The 18,434-nt window shown below is 35.4% G+C and overlaps 1 protein-coding gene across 1 annotated transcript in view; it reads right to left on the bottom strand.

Annotated features, from left to right (window-relative positions):
* Positions 1 to 18,434, bottom strand: part of LOC111032635 (putative transcription factor SOX-15) — an 80,632-nt gene that overhangs the window by 9,038 nt on the left and 53,160 nt on the right. The window lies entirely within an intron of this gene.

Here is an 18,434-nt window from a genome sequence, read left to right as displayed (position 1 = left end):
TACGAATTCCTCGATAATTATTATTGAACAAATTGATTTGGGAAAACGAAACGGGGGGAGAAAAAAAAATTCTATTTTATTGGTATAATAATAATATATATAGGATCAATATTTCGTATAACATTTATAACGATGTATAATACAACGTCTATAATAATATATGTAATATCGTATTATGAGCACCGGGCCGCTCGGAAGATGGGTTTAATGACTGGCGTATATTATATGCTTATAGACGACGATGATGGCCGATAGGTGTGAAGTGTATGTTCGTGTATGATATGTGACGGACGGATCATTAATAATGGACACCGTGGGATGCCTATATATAAGTATATAAATACAGCCAATACAACCGACCAAACAAGGCGTTTATAGTCTTCGCGTTCGCGGTTGTATATTTGGATTCTCCTCTCGAGTTACGATATAGGCAATAACTAATAATATTAGGCGTATACATAATACGGCCGAAGTTTAATATTATTACACGGCGATGACTAGGCGGCGCCCGCGAGTTAAGTCCGACGGTCATATTGTGCGGGGGCCACGGGGCGCGTGGAGGGGGGTTGAAGGGATAGTGAAATGTTCAACGATTTTTACACACTATACTTTGGTCCAAATAAGAAGAAAACGGGATGAACTCACGGAATACATTATTATATCGCGAGTGCACGTCATGTAGAAATCGGTTTAGGGACGTCGCTGCGGTTGATGCACCATTGCACCCCCACATAGATGTATACAATAATATGAATACTATATAATAACTAGACAGCCCACTCCATGCGCGACAACATTACTGAATTATGATGCCCAACGCCATTTGTCACTTGGGCAACGTTAACAAATTCTTGTCATTTGTTTGGTACGAAATGTTGTTGATTAATGATTATTATCACATCTTTCTAAAGATTGGTGAACATTGCCCAATAGTCGAACGTGGCTACCAGCATCGTTGATAAGAAGACGGTCGGCTATCTAGTAATTATGATGTACATGTGTGGTTGCACCAGAGTCTACAGGTTATCGGAACGGACAAGCCATACACGCGATAAGGAAAGGCGGCGAAAAGTCCTTCTCGTTTGGCGCGGTGCAGGTTTCGGGAAATACGCCGCTCTGACAACATTTAATGTACATATTATTATGATAAAAAATTATGTGTTTTGCGTATATTATAATACAGTTGTACCAGTGAGTCTATGTACAGGTACCTACTATTGCACGCCAGTTCGCCGCGAGCGCACTGTGTGGCCCCGTAACGCCGGTCGTTTGTCTCTGAAATTATTGCTCGACCGGCCAAGGACGACGTTGCGTGTGTGTACACTGTATATATGTATTTGCTAACGATATTTCGCCGACGAACAACAACAATAATAATAATAATAATAATAATAATAATATCGAATAATTGGACGTCGTCGTCGTCGTCGCGCAGTCGTTTAACCTACGTGACGTGCTCGTTTAATTGGCCTCCGTTGAGCGTTTGATTGGCCGCTGCCGCGTCTTCGGTGGGAAATCAAATCGATGCGTGTGCGGTACGCGTAAATCGCGAAAAATCGGAACAGACGACGCGCCGGAACAGATGGTTTTAATGAGCCGAGGAGAGCGTCGCTCGTCAAATCTGCGTCCCTGTCGGTCTCGTAAATCGTAAGATCTTAATATTAATATATTATACTGTTTATGTGCAGCCAGAACAATATATATGTACACCGGACGTAATATCATCGACATAATACTTTGAAATTGAAATGTCATTACGGTTTTTTCTTTCTCAAGTCGCTTCTCGTCATCACTGTTGGTTTGATGACAAATCATCAAGATTCTTAGGTAGGTATTAGGTTAGTATAGTATTTCTACAAGACGCGTGCGTTTATATTGTATTATCATTGTTGTTGTTGTTGTTGCTGTTGTTGTGTTGTATATTATATAGTTGTTGTACGGCGTTTGGCAAACAACATAACGATTTACGATAATAATATTATGTAACACCCATTACAACCTTATAATTATTATCACTATTATTGTACGCGTCTTCGGTGAGAACAAAAAAAAAAAAAATTTGTTAAAACACAATGCGGCGGCGTTTAATGGTGTAAAAGAAAAAAAGCCCATCATCGACGGAATGGTTTTCGGGCGTCAGGCTAGATACCCATTACCCACACACGCATACACACACGCGTATTATACACATATATCAATATATTATTATATTGTGTGTGTGTGTGCGTGTGTGTTGTAGGGACCGACCACCCGGCGCGGAGGACGCACGCTGAGAGCGCCGCGTTGTCGTCGAGTCCGACAGCGTACACTGTTCGAGAGCGTATCACACCGCGGAGACCGTCCTGGTCCAACGAAAAGAAATCAGAGTGCGTCGGTTTACCGACACGAACATCGTAAACGATACGTATCGTTTTGTCGCGCACCGGTTCGGATCGGGACAGGATCGACGACATTTGCCCGCGATATCGGAACCGAAATGAATTTCGTCAGCACATCAACGGAATAGTTCGGAATCACAATATGACCGAAATCAGAACTTTTGTTGAACATGAATGTTTTGATTGTCAGTCGGTTGTTAGGAAGGTAATATAGGAAGGTATATTATTGCTCGTTGTAACGTTTAACGGCCGTTTAAACTTCAAAGTAAACATTTAATATGATTTAGGTAGTTAATAATACTTTTATATTGTTACAATACGGTTTAATACAATGAAAAATATTTTTAAATAATAAACGAAACACTATACACAACAGAAAGTTCAGTTACAGGTTAGGTTATGATCCCGTGCTTTGAAAACGTACGAACTTTTCATAGCAGTTATAGGTAGTGTCGGTTTTTATAAATAACGTGCATGTTAGTGACAACATTATATAACGATTTAAAAATGCTCATTCACGAACAGATCAAATCTCTCAAACGCGCACAAGTGTAAAAATATTAGTGATAGTGATTTGTTTAAAAAAAAAACGCATCTCAACACGTCCACTCTCACGCGTTTTTTATCATTGACGTATACCATACGCGATCGAATTCTCCGGAATTATATTATGTTACAACAATCTAGACTGCGCGTGTCTACACCTATAGCCTTAGGATTGTTAATCATTTCGAAGAACAAACAAATCGCGACGAATGCATATAAACCGTTGATAATGTGACGCATTATTATTATTGTTGTTATTGCATGCGGACACCTCGCCTTATCCATCACAATAACCTACTTGCGGCGTCTGTGTGACAACAATTATTTATGGGCCTTTTTTTTTAACGATTTAATATTTTTTGAAAATGTCACGAGTATTATAGGTGGTCAGGTGGAACACGATTAGATTCCACACAAGACGAAAAATATGTCTAGTCTTTCATTTAGTCATCGCCATGGTAAGTTGTAAAACCAATAAAACTATTCGAAATAGCTAAAAAAAAACTTAACCACATCAATCACACGTAATTTGTCAGTTTCGATATGTCTGCGATTAAGGTGGAATGTGAATTTGTTTGTAAAATAATTTACGTATCAAATATATTGTTGTCCTTGGTAAGAACTCATATGTATTTACATCCATTTTTAATTTCGTGAAGGAACTCACATTTCAAATGACCGTTTATATAATATGTCTCGTGTACTCGTGTAGTAACGTACATATTCACTTATTTATAGGTCTATCTCACACGAAAATACACCGTGGGTGACTTCACCGACACAACGATACGCCGTGAACAGGGACCTCAAATCGTGTACTTACGAATTTTTATCTGACCCGCAGACGAGAAATTTGTTTTTAAATTATTATTATGTATGATGGATTATATGATATTTTCAATTTTCATAGTTTTATTTTGCTATTGGTCAAATATGTACATTACACTTTGATGGCATTAGAAGACTTTCTGAACGCCTAAAATGGCCTTCAAAAATATTAATTGGTGACCTCTTTTGCCCTGTCATATAATATAGTAGTACAATATACTCTATAGTGAAATGTACAATACCTACGACGGAATAAAAAACACCAGAATGTTATTATTATATACCACTACTCTGATCGAATCTCCCAGAAACCATATAGAGACGGTCAGAATGGAAAATATATTGAATGTACCTACCTACTATGATGGTACTGCGGTATTGACTGTATATTATAATCTTGATAATTATATTGTACAATACCATCCCTTTCGGAACAATCAAATCTTTACGGTTTATACACTTTCGAGTCATTTCAATATGTAAATCGTCATAATAATACATATTATTTTCTATTCTATAAACTGTATACATAATGCAATCCTACGCGTCGAATCTATCTATACGATCAAGTAATATAAGAAAAAATTATAAATAAATAACCCAATTAAATTAAATAAACGCCTCTTTGTAAAGTTATAGTATAATTCATCGTCTATGTACTTTCCGTTTTTTAAGCGATGTAAACATTACTAGTATAGAACAGACATTTCGACATCTTCGTGTTACAAATTGACATACAGAGCATTAATAAAAGATTAAAAACAATTCGTACACTAAGAAGGTACCTTCATACAATGTACATTCAAATAATTTATAAGGTACTAATACCTAGTAAACCATATAAGTTTACATAGGCTGATTGGAGATGCTCTGCAGACGGTTTAAGTCACACGATGAATTTTTTTATTACCGGTCAATGATTCAACTTTACCTTTGGTTATAGTTTATAATATTGTTGTCATCGATAAGACTTTTGTCGCAATGCAGAAATATCCAATTTCTAGAATCCTACAGTGCTCGTTCCTATACACAATTGTTATCATAAAACGGAGTTAAATGTTAACAAATACTGCCGTTTTTCGAGTACAATAAAAGAATACGACGCCCCGCTATAATAGCCACGCGGCGTGTGTATCTGTATATAATACTCAGATGCTCGAGGCACAGTCGTGTGTGATGCCGAGAAATCGCACGACGAGTCGGCCGTCGGCTAATAAATTGGACTAAATATTTTACGACCTCGAGCCACGACGCACTATATATATGCGTACATGTATACATGTATATTATGTAGTGATCGAATGGGACTGTAAAAGTGATGTACACAGTTCTGTGCCGCGATAATGACATAATATATTATACGCACACACGAGGCTCGGACACAATGCGACCGCGGGATTTGCATAATATGTATAGGCACACACGCGGACTGGAGAATATATTTTTTTAGTTTCATTCCGCTCAATCGCGCCAGTCCGAACACTCCGAAAGCGATATATGCACATTTTTTTTTTTTATTCAAACTTTTCCTTCCTCCCGCCCGTCCGCCGCTGCACAGTAATAATATAATAATTGTCGGCCGAATCATTATAATCATTTCACCCCGACGCAAGAGTCGGCGGCGGCGAGCCTTGTGTGCCAGCAGTCCACACAATATTATATTATTACACTCTCTCTCCCCTCCCCCGCACCCCCACTAGCACACGCATTTTTCGCCGATCACACGATCCCGGTCACCACTCGCCTACCGTTTTATATAAATGAAAAAAATAAAATAAAAAAATAGGAAAAATCCGATTTTAATTGACAACCCCGTCGTACGGCGGCGGCGGCGGCGGCGTCTGCGCATTATATTATTATCGTGTGCGCGCCTATTTCACACACACACACACACACACACACACACACACACACACACACACACACACACACACGCTCGCGGGTAGATATATAAGTGCCGATATACAATAATAATATATATAGCGCGCGGTGGCGGCGTTGTGAGCGCGTAACACGGCCCCGCGCAGATCTGTATCTCCGGCGGCGCGACCAAACGTCGGTAATTACGTGCCGGCGGCGTCGGTAAACTCGAACTTTAGTACACTTTCAGTGCCGCAGACCGTAATAGTAAAATAATGATAATAATAATAATAATAATATGTATCGTAAAATTCTCGCGGAGATGTAGAACTCGCGCCCTCCGAGTCGTACGGCGTCGTCCCGAGTACTGCGACGATAATAATATATATATAGGCACGCGGAGAGTCGTGCGAGGACGAGCAAGGAAAAATATTTATTTGCGGTTTTTTCTTTTTCTTTTTTTTTTTTTAATGGTTTTAATACACGACGACGTGCGTGGAGGACCAAAGACTATACGCAATTACCGAGTCCACCGCCGCCGATTTGCGTTCGGAGTTATTTTTATTATTATTATTATTATTATTATTGCTTTTATATAATATATTATATTATTAGGTGGGTATTATAAATAAAACTATATATAAAACCCGATGGTTTAACTGCGCACCCGCTGCACCCGCTGCACCCGCACGCGAACGAAACGCAACGGTGTTCGATCGAAACGCATTATTTCGTATGCGCCCATACTGCAATTATTATATTATTATACCGCGGTATAATATAATACCTATTCGAATATCTTACTAAATTATATTAATAATATCGAGATAATTTTTGGTTTTAGTATGACGACTATCAGTTGAAACGTGTAAAAAAACATCCTTGTAGTATCGCGAGGTAAGAGCAAAATGTGTCACGACAATAACAATTAACAAATAATATTATTGCAACAGCTATACAGTGTAATGCTATGTATACTATATTATTATCCTATACAGCCGACTTTATCGTCGTCAGCCGTTTTATTTGTCGACGTTTATCGCAATAATGTATGGTAATTAAAACGAATATAATAATATAATATATAATATATTCGTTCCATCGCTGTCTATATAATACACGATGTACAACGTAGGCAATCGCAATTATTGCACTTACAGCAAACGCAATTAACGAATTACACATCGTACGCACGCACATTTCCTGTTCTTAGGCACCTTTTTAAATTTGTAATTTAATTTTTTTTTTTATCTACAATATATAAAATGTACCACTTTTCGAAACAATACAATAATATATCCTTATTGTTGGTAGCAAATTTACGATTTACACGCACAGAATAGTACTTACAATATTTATAGTAAAGTCAGCAAGTATAGACTTATCTTTGTCGCAAATTATGCTGTTCACATGTCGATTTAAATTTGCAGCTTTGTATTTTACTCGGCCCTTGTATGATGTTGGACGAAAAAAAAAACGTGCACACTTCCAGGCACATGCATAACAACCAATGTATACGTATACAAACGAACCGTTCACAAACGTCTTATATTCGAATAACTGCTCCAATCAGATTATAAAAATTATTATATGATTATAATATGTATATGTATACACGCACGGAGCAATCAGATTAGGGGTCTGCACAAACAACACGAAATAATACATCTATTGTCTAGCAGTAATGAATTCAGTCGATTATTACACCGATCGTGTTCATTGAGTTTTATGACGATGATTTATACAAACTCGAGGACCGTTTATAAGATCAACGCGACATCTCGTGGCGGCGCAGCACTGAAAAGAGCTAAATGCAATTATTATTATTATTATTGTCTGTCCCGTTATAGGTATCAGGACGAAATTTACAAACGTATGTTGTAAACGCACGTATATTATGTGACAATATAGCGCGCGTCGAGAATAAAAATATAAGTTCAATCATAAAAATTTAAAATTTGAAATGTGTCGTACTTGCTGGAGGGCGTTTATACGCAGCCCTGTTCTTTCCTTTCCGTAACTTTAATGGCGCGTAACTTTAATGTTTTACGTTTTAAACACGGTAAATCGACCGGATGTACGACGTATATATACATACTGCACGACAAGCTGGATAATCTGCAGCTGTTATTTTAATAGCGATGATAGGTGTTTCATGTTTTTTTATTATTATTTTTTTTTTATTATGCACGTCTTCGTATTAAATATTCGGCCGCGAATCCGTTTTGGAAAAATCATGCGCGCCACTGCCCCCGCACGCTATATGTAATTATGTTTAACGACAGATGAACCGTGAAATAGAGCTGATCCCCGTGAAAACAAAAAATACAATTATAAACGGTATTTAAAATTTTATTATATTATTATTATGATATAGTAATATTCAGGGCTGTGCATTTAAAGTAACAAAAAATTGTTAAACATGCAAAAATTTCGAAATGAATTTTATAATCCTTGGTAGTTACTTTAATTGATATAATAATATTATGTAAAGTATTGCTTTGTGTTTAAAGATAACAGTAATAGCGTGAGCGCGTAGCAATATAAGTAGCTAGATAGGTATGCATAATATTTTTTATGTGTAGGTACTTTTATTCATCGACAAGCATGGTGACTGCAACAAGGGTCTAAAAAATATTTGTCTTTAGAGATAAGAATGAATTTGAATAAACATCAAAAAACTGGTGGCCTAACCTAACCTATATTACGAGTTACAACATTAAATTAGTTCAAAACTGCTATTAAAAATTAAAATATAAGAAAAATATGTAAGAAGATTTGAAGAATGCATTAGGTGTATTATGTTATAGGTACTACAGCAAAGCATATTATGATGTTCAAAAATATGTAAGATAAATGGGTAATAGGTACGAGTCATCATAATATCGAACAATTAAAGACCAAACATTTTGTATCAACAAAGTAATAAGACCACATCTGAATGCTCTCAAGACTCCCGAGGATTTCCTTAGATTCCGACGTCTGGTACGTACGTTGTCTTTGTACGATGAATGAGTTGCGAATAATTCGTTTCGTTGGTGTTACAAAGAAAATTAAATTGTACATATTTCGTTACAATTCTGTAGTAAAAATTGATATGCGTGCAAACGCGTAAAATTTAATTTTAAACTCATCGTTAAACCACGTAAAACACTATATGTATATTATTCGGCGTACGGAATCGTGAGTGATCCTTCCGATATTCTCAAAAGTAGCGTGTAGTATAATTCCATTATATTTGCATTGAATCGGGCGAAGAATCGCGTCATTTGTTCTAAGGTAGTCCTAACAGACTAAATAGCCCACGAGAGTTGTATAGTCGACATCGGCTAAACTCGTCGTCGGTATATACGTTCGCGAGAATCGTATTACCTAACCTACACGTGTATTATGACGTGGAAAAAGTGGCAGCCCATGCAGAGTGCGCCCCGAGGGTGACGACGACGGCAAGAGCGACCGGAAGCGGTGGTGGTCGGCCACGTTTGTGGGCCGTTATACGACGACGTTTTCCCGCGATTATTGTTTAGAAATCAGGAAACCTCCTCTCCACCCCTCCCGCCACCACCCAAGCGTTTATCACGACCCGGAGAAGATGGACTGTACGATGACAACAACAATGGATATACGTGTACACAGTATAATGTATAAAATATATATTATTATATATAGGCGCACACGATGAGCCGCGACCGCGTGGGCAGCCGCCGTCGCCACCGCTGTGTCCTATGAGCGGCGCACTCCTTTTATTAAAAATATTATTTATTATTATTATTATTTCTGTACGCATATTATTACTATTGTGACGCGTATATATATGTTTCCTATGTACGTTATGCATATATATATATATATATATATATTACGTCCTTATAACCTTTTCGTTTACTATTATCATCATTACACACACACACACACACACAACGCTTCAGCGTCTATGATAAATTATATTTAACCTCAACGGGAGAGATATCATTTATGCGCACTGTAATATATAATAATATTATTATTATAAAAGGTACGACGACGCTCGCGCCCAACCCGGCACACCGATCCGCTGTCCGTTGATTATTGTAATATTCTGACATTTATTCAAATCAGAGCCTATATGCGTGTGTCGACGTGTAGTTGCGTTCGTTATTAATATCGTTTGCCGGCCGACACCGGAAAACCGCTCCACGACGACACCGCGCCGGTACACGGCGATATTAGTCTCCGTCAACGAGTCCTCCGGTGTCACAACAACGACGACAATAATTATTATCATTATACGAGGCTCGTGGCTAGGGTGTCGTACTTGAGCTACTGCTGCTATGTCACCATACACGCGAACACGATTCCTACTGCGCAATAGGTACTTACTAACGAGATATATTTTTCTTTTCGCGGTGCACACATTTAGAGTCCTGAGATCGGCATTTTAGGTTTCACCAAAATATATAGGTACTAATTTGGTGTTTATGATTGTTTGTTATCATTCGCTGAGATTTTATCTCACTCATCGTACTGCCTGCAGAAAGAAATCAACTATATTGGCCATAGTTGTGGATGCAACCATATATAGGAAGTAACGATTTTTGGCCAAAAGCGCGCGACGACTATATAAAAACCGATTAGTACGTGCATTAGACGTTTTCGATGATTTTCAGTTGCGACGAAATATATGTTCGTTACACCCGCCATTTCGTTTATCAAATGCATTAATTGTGATATTTCGATATTTCATTACGGCAAATTTCCATCCAATTTTATGTGCGTTGAAAAACTGCAACAAACTCATTCCATAAATGCCCTACAGCGTCGCTGGCTGTTTGTACTTATTTCCTACATAATAATTCATAGGTGTATACATTACGCATGGGGCCTGTATACATTCTAATATATGACGTATTATTAAACACTTCGATTTCATTTGATAAACATAAATTTAAATTTCAAATTCAAAATAGGAATTTTTAATGAATGCATATAATATATACGTATGCGCAAAACCTATAAATCCTTTACGTTCTTGAAAATATGCTAATGAATATTATTGCGGTTAACTTAGAAAAAATGTCGCATCATGTATATGAATATATATATATATATCATTTATTGTATACATTATACGTGTACCAATACATAAAATAAACGCATACACGAATACCTTTATCGGTGTATTATATTATACAATTGTTGAGCAGCTATTTTATATTATAGAAATATATATGAAAATGTGCGCATTATTTCAATTCAAATAACAGTTTTAACAATGACTGGAATACATTTAATTAAAATACCATATTATTTCAAATCACTGCATACACGTATATACGTAAACTATATATAAGACACGAGATTAAAGTAAAATACATTAATACGTCATTTTGAGTACGCGCGGCGATTCATTTTAATTTTCGAAAAAGTTGATTCTGCACTTATAATATACATGTTCTAAGTACACAAAATACATATTATACGTATATTATTCTATCGTAAATATTTTAATTATAATATTATTGCGATCACAATTTATTATTTTCAATTTAGAATACTTACTCGTTTTAATTAATTTGCGCTTAATAATTATTCGTTACCGTGTAATAATAATTACGCATGTTATACTCTAAATGTATAATTTATTTAAATAAACCGTGCGAAAAATTACAAGTATTTAAAAAATAATTTCATGTGTATGCATATTAATTTTATAATTAGTCGGCACCTATATACGGTTCCACTGTTCAATGTCACAATAATATCAAACTGGGATCGACAAAACCATAAGACCCACAACGGACGTCCTTTGGCACTTTCGTTAAATAAAAAATAACATTTAATAAAAGACATAAAAACAATAACAGAGGTGAACTCTTACGATTGACCTATCAGTCATTTTCGTGTAACGTTATTGTCGTGTATACGATACTAATAATAACTATCCGCATAAGCTATATTATACCAATATAGATCATAGATATGTTGATAATATTTCGGTATAAAACCTACGCTACTGGGCAGTATACTTCGCCAGCAATAGAAATAAAATTGAAGTGACATATCGAATTCGGTGACCAATTTTAGCGGATTTCCCCTGTTGTCAGAGGGTATGCATTTATTACTATGTGGAATAGTATTGGTGTAATGTGCTATCTGAACAAATAGTATCGAATAAAATAATATGAAAATAATTTCCATGGATCCGTTTAATACTGACAAATTAATGATTTTCGTTCGATTCGTGTCAACCAGTTGCAACCGAATCGGATTGGAAGAAATATGTCTTAATGACCGAATTCCCATTGGAATTAGTCCGCGTATAGCGGACATTTTTTTATTATTTCATACCGTATTATATTGTTCCTTTCTATAATTTTACGTGAATTTTTGTATTAAAATTGAAAAAACGTTATGAATTTGAAATATCTAACAAGTTAAGGGTTACAGATTAATTACACATATTATGATGAATTCAGTTACAAAGTTATAGAAAATAATCCGAATATTACTGTTATTTATGTAATTCTATTTAGATTCTATAACACAATATAAACTGTGCTTAAAATATAAATAAAAATACTTATGCACGTCATAGGGGTTAGGAACATTAAAACTATTATAACTGGGACCCTCGTTTAAATATTTTAGAAATAGAAACTAATAATGAGTAGGTACCAATAAAGTGCTTTCACTTTGATTAAAATCGGAATTAATGCTGTAATAGACATTATTGAAAAATAGGAATTTTTATTTTTATTTTTGAGAACCATTCCAAACACGGAACGTTCATTCTTCTAGCAAGAAACTGGACCGTAAAAACTATAAAGGACTGGAAGTCCCTGAGTGGATGAATGTAAAATATTTGAGTGGGTTATTTTTACCGATTTCTACTACAACGGTAGTGTACAATAAACATAATAGGTAACTTTATTATTGGTACCTACTCTGTAAGTCGAGTTCTCTATAATCTAATAAAATATCACAGCAGTATTATAGACGGTGAGTGAAGATGGAGTAGGACATAGAGGGAGAGAAACTTACTCGTCGACCACGCGTTTAAGACTTTCTAGCCGGGTAAAAAAAAAACCCGCGAGTTGGCACCGGTATCGTAATATATTAGACTTGCGACGCGGCTCGTCCGGCCTTTGTCTGCGACCCAAACGATAACGCAATATTTACAAGTATTGTACTACAAATGCCGCCGCCTACCCGCGAATCGAATGTGTGTCGAGAGATGATGAGGTGCACTCGTTGGACAAGAAGTGCGCGACTACTGCGACTTGCGAGTGTGCAGTTATCACCGGTCTCGGATTTCAAAAGGAGATGACACATCCGTCGGATGGCGTAGAGAAGACAATGAATACACACATAATATATATAATATTATATATATATATATATATTGTGCGTGTACAAGCACCTCCCCCGCGGACCGGTGTGTGATGTAGGCGATGTCCCGGTTTACAAAATGCCTTTTATCATCTTGCGTATGTGTGTGTGTGTGTGTGTTATGTTGTATAGTCGAAGCGTATTTGTAATAAACAGATCTTCCGAAGCCCACGCCACGCCATTTACTCAATGGACGACCAGCCCCGCACAGCCGTACGAGTGCAACGTTTCCAAAACGAAAATAAAACCTATAATAGGAATATTTTTTTATGGCCGTATTAAGTGCAATTTATTGTTTACTCGAAATTCTCAGTAAAGAGGTGAAGGGATATCACCGTATTATCACAAACACTGCTAACTAAATTTACATGCGCGTTGGCAGAAAATAAACTACCGAGGTGGCGATTTTATTTATTATTTTTAATACATTTTTTTTCTCCATCGGGTCAGAATTTATTGTAATTTTTTTCGTTTCATTGTTTAAATATTATCAAAACCGAAAAAAAGTGCTAATATAATTATTGACAATCTGGAATTGCCATTTTTTCTAGGAATGGTAGGTGTAGAAAATGTTTATACTTATTAAATTGCATTCAAAATAGCATTTCACAATAAGCTTACATAGTCACACACTAACGTTTAAATGTATTATATGATAATATTAAACTAAGAGATTAAAAAATAAAAACGTACCAGTAAATTGTCTTTATAGTCTATATATTATAAAACAGACACTTCTTGCGTTATGTGAATGTAAGATATCAATAAACAAAACATTTTTATAAATTATTACAAGTTTTAAATTCTTAATATTTTATTCGCGGGGGAGGGAAGTCTACCTGTGCGGGTCAAATGCCCAAAAAATGCAGTGCATAAAATATTGAATGAGATAAGATATCCAGGATTTCCACTAGGTATAACGTATACAACCCCAAATACATTAATCCATCAACAACATTTTTTTTTATTTATTAATTAAATATTATAATTTTATATTATATACTTAAGTAGGTAACAAATTATCATTTATATTGTTATATGGTTTAAGGTTCTGAACGGGGCAATGAATGTATTGCTTTTACAATGATGTATGTTCTTTTAAAACATTTTTAATTTGTGTGTGCCTGTCATGTTTTGGAGTAGGGTAAATATTTCAATCTTCAACTTTCAAGGTGGTTTCTGGTAGAACATTTGACACAGCAATTATTGTTTTTTTTTGTCGTAATTCAAAAAGAAATAACTGCAGATACTTGAAATATTAAATATTTCAATAATATTTAAATGGTTTTTTAAATGAAATAATGTATTTTTGTAATCATTTTTAAAGTATTGGGTGCCGATTGACATTCTGATTTGGTATTTATCAAATGTCCAATTACCATCTAAGAGATGACTTTTATGATATTTTTTTATTTTATTCCAGATACAACCATTATTTGTAGGTGGGGGTCATCTTCAGAAAAATTTCTATGCGACACATATTTATTTTAAGATAGCCATCACTGAGTGTGTTATTTATAGTAAAAAGGGGAAAAGTTGGTAACCGCTCTGTTGTACAGTAGGTGTTGAGTTATCTCGTTATCGAGTATGTCACTGTAATGTATGTGTTTAATTTGAATCTAATGACAAATCATTGTATCCAAAAAACGATTCCGAACGAAGACATTCGTTTATTTTATGATATATTTAGTAAAGCTATGAAGTAATTTATTTTGCTATACTTGATGTTTTTGGAAAAAAATTTAAAAATACGATAATATCAAATGTACATAAATAACTTAAAATATATTGAAAGTTATAGCATACATATATTACAACAAAGTAAGAAAATAGATTTTGTCAAAAAATATCTCCGTTTTTTCCTAACTTTTATTTTTTAAACTATTGAGAAAAGAACTAATAGTTTTTACAATTCGCCCACCCAAAATGCCAAATATAATAAATTTTCTACGACAAAAAATGTTGACATTTAAAATCGAATCATTTTTTTTACTACTTATAAAATGTGTTTCAGACCCAAAAAAACACTCATTATTGTAAAATCTATTCATTCTAAAAATAAAATGGTATTTTACATTCTATTTTACCAATAATAACACGCACACAGTAATCTGGAGGTGTATCACCAAGTATTGTCAATGGGATATAAGAGGATGATATATGTAATATGTATAGGACACAGTTACATCGGTACACAAAAGCCATCGCTCGCTCATCCTGGAGTGTTTTCTCTCGACATAATAAGTAATAATATCGATATACCTCGAGAAAGGTGGCACTCGTTTTCCCTGCAGAAGTGGAAACGTAGTAAAAGATTTGTTTGGGGTAGTCTAAAAAAATTTTTTTTTCAACAACAATAATAATAATATAAAAGGCAGATTTTTTTTACTAATCCACTACGTGGTTGCACAGCGGTCACATGCTGATTGCTGGCCCAAGACTGTCCCTGCTGTTTTGTGTTACCCGGATGTGGCGAATTGAATTCAGACAAATTTTGATAATATAATATATTTCTAGTCCGGGAGTGCAATATATTAGCATCCCTGTAGTGATCGAAACCTATACGTGATCTGCAGGGTCGATGATGCATAATATTGTTCTCGAAACCCTCAATAAATCATGTCATTTATACAAAACAAAATTATTCAAAAAAACACGTTTTTTGTAACACCATTTGGATTAACTGTAATAATAAACGGCCGACTAGTGACTTATACAATTCACACTGTAGGTGGTACACGAAAAGTACTTGGAAAATTGCGGAATATACTGCAACAGCATGTAGAATAATAATAATAATTATAAACCTTTATAAGTGTAAAAATGCTGTTTTTGCACACCGATTGCGAGAAAAAACACCGTTCACCAGTGTATAATATATTTCGGCGTGACAGCCGTCTTGATAGAGTGTCACGGAAACAATAGTTTTGAAATCGTAATAAAAAAAAAAACTAATCGAGTTGCCCCTCGAGAAAAAAAGCTCGTCCCACGCGGACGAAACCGTAAAACGAGGACGGTGACCCTAAGAGTTCGCGCAATACAATGCGAACGAATTAATTAATAATCACATACTGCAGTTATAAGATATTAGATCTTACATTTATAACAATATTATTGTTATCTTCGTCATCATCATAATAATAAAATACAGAGAAAATAAACGCAAACACAAACCCGCCATAGTGAAGATTATAATAATATATGGAACAGTACTTGAAGGAGACGTGTTAAATTCGCGCGACGGCCTAAGAATATTATTATCATTATTATTATTATTATTATTATTATTATTACATCTCGTCCGGACGGTTTAATTCATATACATATGTATATATATATATATATATTGGTAGGTAGGCAGGTACCAGCTGTCGCTTCTCGCATTTTGTCGCGTGCACATTTTTCGGCCCGTTGAAAAACAATACAATATAACGACGGCCCCCACGTGCCGCGGTCGGTCGTCGAAAGACACGGCGATTAAAACCGATGACTGAAATCGTCGTCGACGGCGTGCGCTTTTTTTTCTTCTTTTCCGTCCCCTCGCGGCCTCACCACTTACCGGACGTCGTGTTCAACGATCCACACCCATCGTCGTCGTATATGACTTGCGCAAACCGATTTGACACGTCACGCCGCCGCGAAACGCGATATTTCATTCGTTTTGTCGTCGAGTGTCTTGTTTCGCGACCCGCACAGCCTCTCGAACATTGGACCGCGTCTCTTCGTCGCGAGTCGTTGCCGCAGTCATTTCCGCATAAACTACCACTCGATCGATACATTAAGCACACGAGCGTAACTTGGTGAACTTCACTTATTCCGGCGGGTGGGGGGGGGGGGGAGACTCAAATGGTGGTAACTTACAACATTAAAAAACGCCATCCCGATGCTGATATATTTGATTAATTTGTTATAATATAGTGAAGGGCATTGCACCAACCGATATGATTTTATGGAAGTAACATTATAACATCTTCATGTCACTTAATCGAGTTCTGCAAATGGGAAACAACCACTTTTTTGACACTAAACAGTGTTTTTTTTTTATTATAAATGTTGTAATTTTTTTGGGGGGTAAAAAATGTGCTCAAATAACAATGTGCACTGATGTCCAGGCCGAACGCAAGCCACATCCCTCTCCGCTGGACGCACGTGTACCGAAATTAATATCCAATGAAATAAATGTTTGTATGTTGTGTTATTATTTATTATTTACTCGATTATTATACGCGTGCGAGCCAAAGAAAAATACAATGTTGTCGATATTGTATTCAGGCGCGACGCCCGTTTAATTGAACCGGTTTGCGTTGCCAAAAGAAACGTTCCGGCATATACTCTTCGAACCCGCCAACATAATATTATGATGTATATTAATATCCGATCGCCACTTCCTCTGGCACTCAAACATAATAATTTTCATCTTATCAATTTTTAAGATTCATAATCGCAAAAATATTTTTTTAAAACGTATACCCAGTGTTCACACAATTTAAATACATATTTTGCATACCGTTTAATATACCTATAGGCTATAATATAGATTAATTTAACTAGAATGTGCAAGGAAAAAATTGAGTGATACGAATGATTTTTACACTCGTAAGAATAACAATAAACAAATATATTGTATTAATATTATTATTTTTTTTCAGACAATATTTCAATCCGATAAATGACTGAAATAACGAGTCATGCAAAAGATAAAACAAATAATACCCATTATAATGACAATTCATAGCATAATACGTAGTATTAAACATAATAATTTAATATACAAATTTGCTATTATACAGTTAATAATTATAACATAAACGTTTTAAACTCTTAGTGTGCGGTTTACGATTATGATAAAGTATTTTATAATATTATCGTATGTAATTAAGTTTCATAAATTAAGATAAACAAATTGCAATGTCTAACCGAATGAACATTTCGAGGATATCCCGATGTTTTTATTGTAATTAATTCATACCATATTTACGCGTGGGACAGACATAGACAACAGCGTATGATGTGTGCAGCTTATGGTGAAATGATAAATCAAACGTGTTAATTACTCATATTCATATAATATATCTAGACATTGATAATTAAATTAATACCTAATATTAACAGTAGGCAATTTTAATGTTTGAAGACAAAGATTATAATAAAAATATAAATCTTCACAATTTAATACGGAAAAATAAAATTAACAGATTGGAGTCGATATCGGTTATAGATCCCGACCATCGTCATAAGCATAACCGTTATCGTTCGAAGGTCGAAATTAAGATTTACCGCATCGCGGGATAACTATATACGCGGTTATCGCGGTCGTACATTATGTGGTTTTACAAGGAGTTTCGATTTTTAATGTAATTAAATGGAATCCGTCACGGACAGACAGATCCGGACGCGGACGACGGGGTAAGTAAAAAAAAAAAATATAGTACCTAATAATAAAATAATAAAGTT

Source organism: Myzus persicae, unplaced genomic scaffold (assembly GCF_001856785.1).
Source record: "Myzus persicae strain clone G006 unplaced genomic scaffold, MPER_G0061.0, whole genome shotgun sequence".
Lineage (NCBI taxonomy): Eukaryota > Metazoa > Arthropoda > Insecta > Hemiptera > Aphididae > Myzus > Myzus persicae.
This window is presented reverse-complemented; position numbering and strand designations above follow the sequence as displayed.